The sequence below is a fragment of the Rutidosis leptorrhynchoides genome, chromosome 11 (genome assembly GCF_046630445.1).
Source record: "Rutidosis leptorrhynchoides isolate AG116_Rl617_1_P2 chromosome 11, CSIRO_AGI_Rlap_v1, whole genome shotgun sequence".
Lineage (NCBI taxonomy): Eukaryota > Viridiplantae > Streptophyta > Magnoliopsida > Asterales > Asteraceae > Rutidosis > Rutidosis leptorrhynchoides.
The window spans coordinates 312603364-312609774 of record NC_092343.1 but is presented as its reverse complement, the minus strand read 5'-3'; positions in this window follow the sequence as shown (position 1 = coordinate 312609774).

Genomic DNA, 6411 nt, shown 5'->3' with positions numbered 1-6411 from the left:
TTGTATTTATATTTATTATTTTACATTTGGTTTTAACTGCAACTAAAGTTTTAAAATCGACAAACCGGTCATTAAACGGTAAAAACCCCCCTTTATAATAATAATATTACTTATATATATATATATATATATATATATATATATATATATATATATATATATATATATATATATATATATATTTGTATTTTTATAAAAGTAAACTAATATAGCGTTAAGCTTTGTTTAAAGATTTCCCTATGGAACGAACCGGACTTACTAAAAACTACACTACTTTACGATTAGGTACACTGCCTATAAGTGTTGTAGCAAGGTTTAAGTATATCCATTCTATAAATAAATAAATATCTTGTGTAAAATTGTATCGTATTTAATAGTATTTCCTGCTAAAATTTAATAGTATTTTATACCCCTTAGCTTTGACATCAAGTATTTTTGGCGCCGCTGCCGGGGAACATCATTCTAGCTTAAAAGCCGGAAGCGCAACGCTAATATAAAAAAAAAATAAATTTATTTTTAGTACGCTTTTGTAAAAATACGTTTTAAATATTCAAAAATATTAAAAGAAAAACAAAAATATAAATATTTTTTTTTAGAGTTTGGTAAATATTTAAGTTTTATAAAGTTTCTTTATTTCTATTTTTTTTTAGTTTGTAAAAATTTAAGTTTTATTTAATTTATAAATATATTTTATATTTTACAGTTAAAACAGAAAAAAAAAATTTATTAATTCGGCCCGAACACTGTAGCAGCCCAGCTCTTGGCCCGAAACCCTAGCCCATGCGATCGCATGGCTGGGCAACTGAGGACTCATGCGATCGCATGAGCCCATCTGACACGCCAGACTGCAACTGCATTAATTACGGATAATAATAATAATTATTATTATATTTAAACCCTAATTAGGGTTATATATAATATATATTAATTTAGTTTTTATTATTAATTTGTATTTTTAGTTTAATTAGTTTATTTAAATTGTAAAATTAATAGTTTTATAAAATAAATAATATAAAAATTGTACTTTTTATAAAAATTGTACTTTTTACAACTTTTTATATATTTTTATATTTTGTTCCTTTTTAATCGTTTTAGCGTAATATTTGTATTTTTCGCTCATATTTAGTTTTAATTCATAGTTTTTGCCATAATTATTTTTACTTCTAGATTTTTAGGCTTTGCCGTAGAATTCCTTAAGTGCTTTTTCTGTATACTAAGATTTAAGTACTTTAGAATTTTGCGACACCTTTTTAAGTTTTAGTTTCTTTTTAAGATATTTCCATTTGGGATTTAGTTTTTCCTGTAAGCTTTAATATTTTTAGACGACTTTTACCTATGTATCAATTATCATTCCAATTAGTAATCTCAATTTGCGATTATAATTTTAAGTTAGTTGTAGTAATAAGGTTAGGTTAATCAAGTATTTTTAAGTTTTATAAGTTTCTTTAATTTTCCCGTCACCTTTTATTTTTCAACCATTTTTCTTTTTCGACATTTTTTCGACGAACTCTTTTCTTTCTTATTTCTCGTTATTCTAGCTTTAGGACATAGATTTTTGTTCTACTCCTTATCTAAATTTCTTAAAATTACGAAAATTTATTTTAAGTGGTTAAATTGATAGACATCAAAATTTTCTGGTTCGTAGTAATAGTTGGATTTGTACGTGGACCGGGTTATTGGAGCCAAACAGTCCTCAATTATATTAAGACCAAACGAATCCTGCCCCTCTGCTGCATCTTTTGGCTATTCAAAACGTGGGCAAAATCAGAAAAGTCTATTGATTGGATAACTTGTTATAATTTTTCTTTCCTTTTTAAAAACTAATAGGATATTCAGTGAATGCACCGAGCAAGACGTTCACCACCTTTTGTACGTTCACCACCTGTAACTAGATCAAGACATTTAGCAAATATAACCGCCGTTGATTTTTCTTTAGAAACGTCATCCAGTCGACCAAGTACTTCAGTTCAAATTTCCGATAATCCATTTTTTAAACCCGACCTCACAATTGAGAATCCGGAGAATATTCAGGAACGGTTCGTAGATCCTGAACCACTAAACTTTCCCCCGGAACCACCAATCATTCAAACAGAGATTGTTGAGGAACGAACCATTAAATCAGAATCCTCTAGTGATTCCGATTCAACAAATTCAATTATGGAGAATCTGGAACCTTTAAGTATGGAAGACCGAATGAGAGCTAAACGCACTGGCCAAGGTCACGCAATTACTCATCCAGACATTAATGCGCCAGATTATGAAATCAAAGGACAAATTCTACACATGGTGACTAATCAATGCCAATTTAGTGGTGTGCCGAAGGAAGATCCAAATGAACATCTACGTACCTTTAATAGGATCTGCACACTATTTAAAATCCGAGAAGTGGAGGATGAACAGATATATCTCATGTTATTTCCCTGGACTTTAAAGGGAGAAGCCAAAGATTGGTTGGAATCGTTACCTGAAGGGGCGATTGATACATGAGATGTTTTAGTTGACAAATTTCTTAAACAATTCTTTCCTGCATCTAAAGCCGTAAGACTTCAAGCAGAAATTGTTACGTTTACACAGAAACCAAATGAAACTCTATATGAGGCGTGGACTAGATATGGAAAGTTATTAAGAGGATGTCCGCAACATGGTTTAGACACCTGTCAAATAGTACAAATATTCTACCAAGGATGCGACATCACTACAAGAAAAGACATAGATATTGCAGCTAGTGGTTCTATTATGAAGAAAACCGAAACTGATGCTTACAAAATTATTGATAACACTGCTTCCCACTCCCATGAGTGGCACCAAGAAAAAGATATCGTTAGATCATCTAAAGCAGCTAGAGCCGATTCTAGCCATGACTTAGATTCCATTTCCGCAAAGATAGATGCTGTGGAGAGACGAATGGAAAAGATGACTAAGGATATTCACTCAATACGAATTAGTTGTGAGCAGTGTGGAGGACCACATTTGACAAAAGATTGTCTCAGTATTGAATTAACAACGGAACAAAGAGAGCATATTTCATACATAAACCAAAGGCCTGGAAATAATTATCAGAATAATTATCAACCGCCAAGACCGATTTACAATCAAAACCAGAATTATAACAGAAATATTCCATACAACAACCAACAAGGTCCTAGCAATCAACAAGTATCCAATAATACTTACAACCAGCAAAGACCTAATTTTCAAAACAAACCACCACAACAAACCGATGATAAAAAGCCGAATTTAGAAGATATGATGACGAAGCTAGTTGAAACTCAAACGCAGTTTTTCACCTCTCAGAAACAAACCAATGAACAAAATGCTCAAGCATTTAGAAATCAACAAGCTTCTATTCAAAATCTGGAACAAGAAGTAAGTAACCTAGCAAGGTTAATAGGTGAAAGAAAACCGGGAAGTCTACCTAGTGATACAAATGCTAACCCCCGGAATGAAACAGCTAAAGCCATTACCACAAGAAGTGGTACAACACTTAAACCACCTGAAATACCTGTAACTTCTGATGAAGCTATTCCTACTCCACAAGAACCACAACCTGATCAAGATAAGGAAAAAGAACTGGTAGTTGAAAAGGTTAATGAAGATAACACAGTTAAGGCTAAACCTTATGTTAAACCATACCAACTGTAGTGACCCGAACTTTTCCATGTTTATATATATTAATTGAGATTGATATTTACATGATTAAACGTTTCCAACATGTTAAGCAATCAAACTTGTTAAGACTTGATTAATTGAAATAGGTTTCATATAGACAATTGACTACCCAAGTTGACCGGTGATTCACGAACGTTAAAACTTGTAAAAACTATATGATGACATATATATGGTTATATATATAGTTAACATGATATTATGATAAGTAAACATATCATTAAGTATATTAACAATGAACTACATATGTAAAAACAAGACTACTAACTTAATGATTTTTAAACGAGACATATATGTAACGATTATCGTTGTAACGACATTTAAATGTATATATATCATATTAAGATATATTAATATATCATAATATCATGATAATATAATAATTTAACATCTCATTAGATATAATAAACAATGGGTTAACAACATTAATTGAGATCGTTAACTTAAAGGTTTCAAAACAACACTTACATGTAACGACTAACGATGACTTAACGACTCCGTTAAAATGTATATACATGTAGTGTATTTAGATGTATTAAAATACTTTTGGAAGACTTCAAGACATATATCGAAACACTCATACTTAACGAAAATGGTTACAGTTACTTTCCCATTCTTTTCTTTCATCAAGAATTCTAGTCGTATTCTTACCCGTATTATACACAGCTTCAAAACGTACTTACTATGGGTATATACCAATAGGAACTAGCATGGGATTCCACTCTTGATTATGTCATGTATGACTAATCAATTTTAACTTCTACCATGAGCTAGTCAACTAACTAGAACTCCTTTTAACCCCACTCACCACTCACCAATTAACACTCATCATTCACTCCATTTCACTTCCAAATCTCTTTCTAATTCTCTCTCAACACACCCACACTATTATGAACGTATTTTTCCAGTAGTTAATCATCATCTTCATCAAAAATCACTTCAAGAATCAAGCTATAATCATCATAGGAAGAACACTTCAAGAATACTTCAAAAATCCCTTCAAGTTTACTAATTTACTTCCAAGCTTTCTAATCCATTCCAAGTAATCATCTAAGATCAAGAAACCTTTGTTATATACAGTAGGTTATCTTTCTTATTCAAGGTAATATTCATATTTAAACTTTGATTCAATTTCTATAACTATAAACTATCTTAATTCGAGCAAAAATCTTACTTGAACTTGTTTTTGTGTCATGATCCTACTTCAAGAACTTTCAAGCCATCCAAGATCCTTTGAAGCTAGATCATTTCTTGTCACTTCCAGTAGGTTTACCTACTAAACTTGAGGTAGTAATGATGTTCATAACATCATTCGATTCATATATATAAAACTATCTTATTCGAGGGTTTAAACTCGTAATCACTAGAACATAGTTTAGTTAATTCTAAACTTGTTCGCAAACAAAAGTTAATCCTTCTAACTTGACTTTTAAAATTAACTAAACACATGTTCTATATCTATATGATATGCTAACTTAATGATTTAAAACCTGGAAACACGAAAAACACCGTAAAACCGGATTTACGCCGTCGTAGTAACACCGCGGGCTGTTTTGGGTTAGTTAATTAAAAACTATGATAAACTTTGATTTAAAAGTTGTTATTCTGAGAAAATGATTTTTATTATGAACATGAAACTATATCCAAAAATTATGGTTAAACTCAAAGTGGAAGTATGTTTTCTAAAATGGTCATCTAGACGTCGTTCTTTCGACTGAAATGACTACCTTTACAAAAACGACTTGTAACTTATTTTTCCGACTATAAACCTATACTTTTTCTGTGTAGATTCATAAAATACAGTTCAATATGAAACCATAGCAATTTGATTCATTCAAAACGGATTTAAAATGAAGAAGTTATGGGTAAAACAAGATTGGATAATTTTTATCATTTTAGCTACGTGAAAATTGGTAACAAATCTATTCCAACCATAACTTAATCAACTTGTATTGTATATTATGTAATCTTGAGATACCATAGACACGTATACAATGTTTCGACCTATCATGTCGACACATCTATATATATTTCGGAACAACCATAGACACTCTATATGTGAATGTTGGAGTTAGCTATACAGGGTTGAGGTTAATTCCAAAATATATATAGTTTGAGTTGTGATCAATACTGAGATACGTATACACTGGGTCGTGGATTGATTCAAGATAATATTTATTGATTTATTTCTGTACATCTAACTGTGGACAACTAGTTGTAGGTTACTAACGAGGACAGCTGACTTAATAAACTTAAAACATCAAAATATATTAAAAGTGTTGTAAATATATTTTGAACATACTTTAATATATATGTATATATTGTTATAGGTTCGTGAATCAACAGTGGCCAAGTCTTACTTCTCGACGAAGTAAAAATCTGTGAAAGTGAGTTATAGTCCCACTTTTAAAATCTAATATTTTTGGGATGAGAATACATGCAGGTTTTATAAATGATTTACAAAATAGACACAAGTACGTGAAACTACATTCTATGGTTGAATTATCGAAATCGAATATGCCCTTTTTTATTAAGTCTGGTAATCTAAGAATTAGGGAACAGACACCCTAATTGACGCGAATCCTAAAGATAGATCTATCGGGCCCAACAAGCCCCATCCAAAGTACCGGATGCTTTAGTACTTCGAAATTTATATCATATCCGAAGGGTGTCCCGGAATGATGGGGATATTCTTATATATGCATCTTGTTAATGTCGGTTACCAGGTGTTCACCATATGAATGA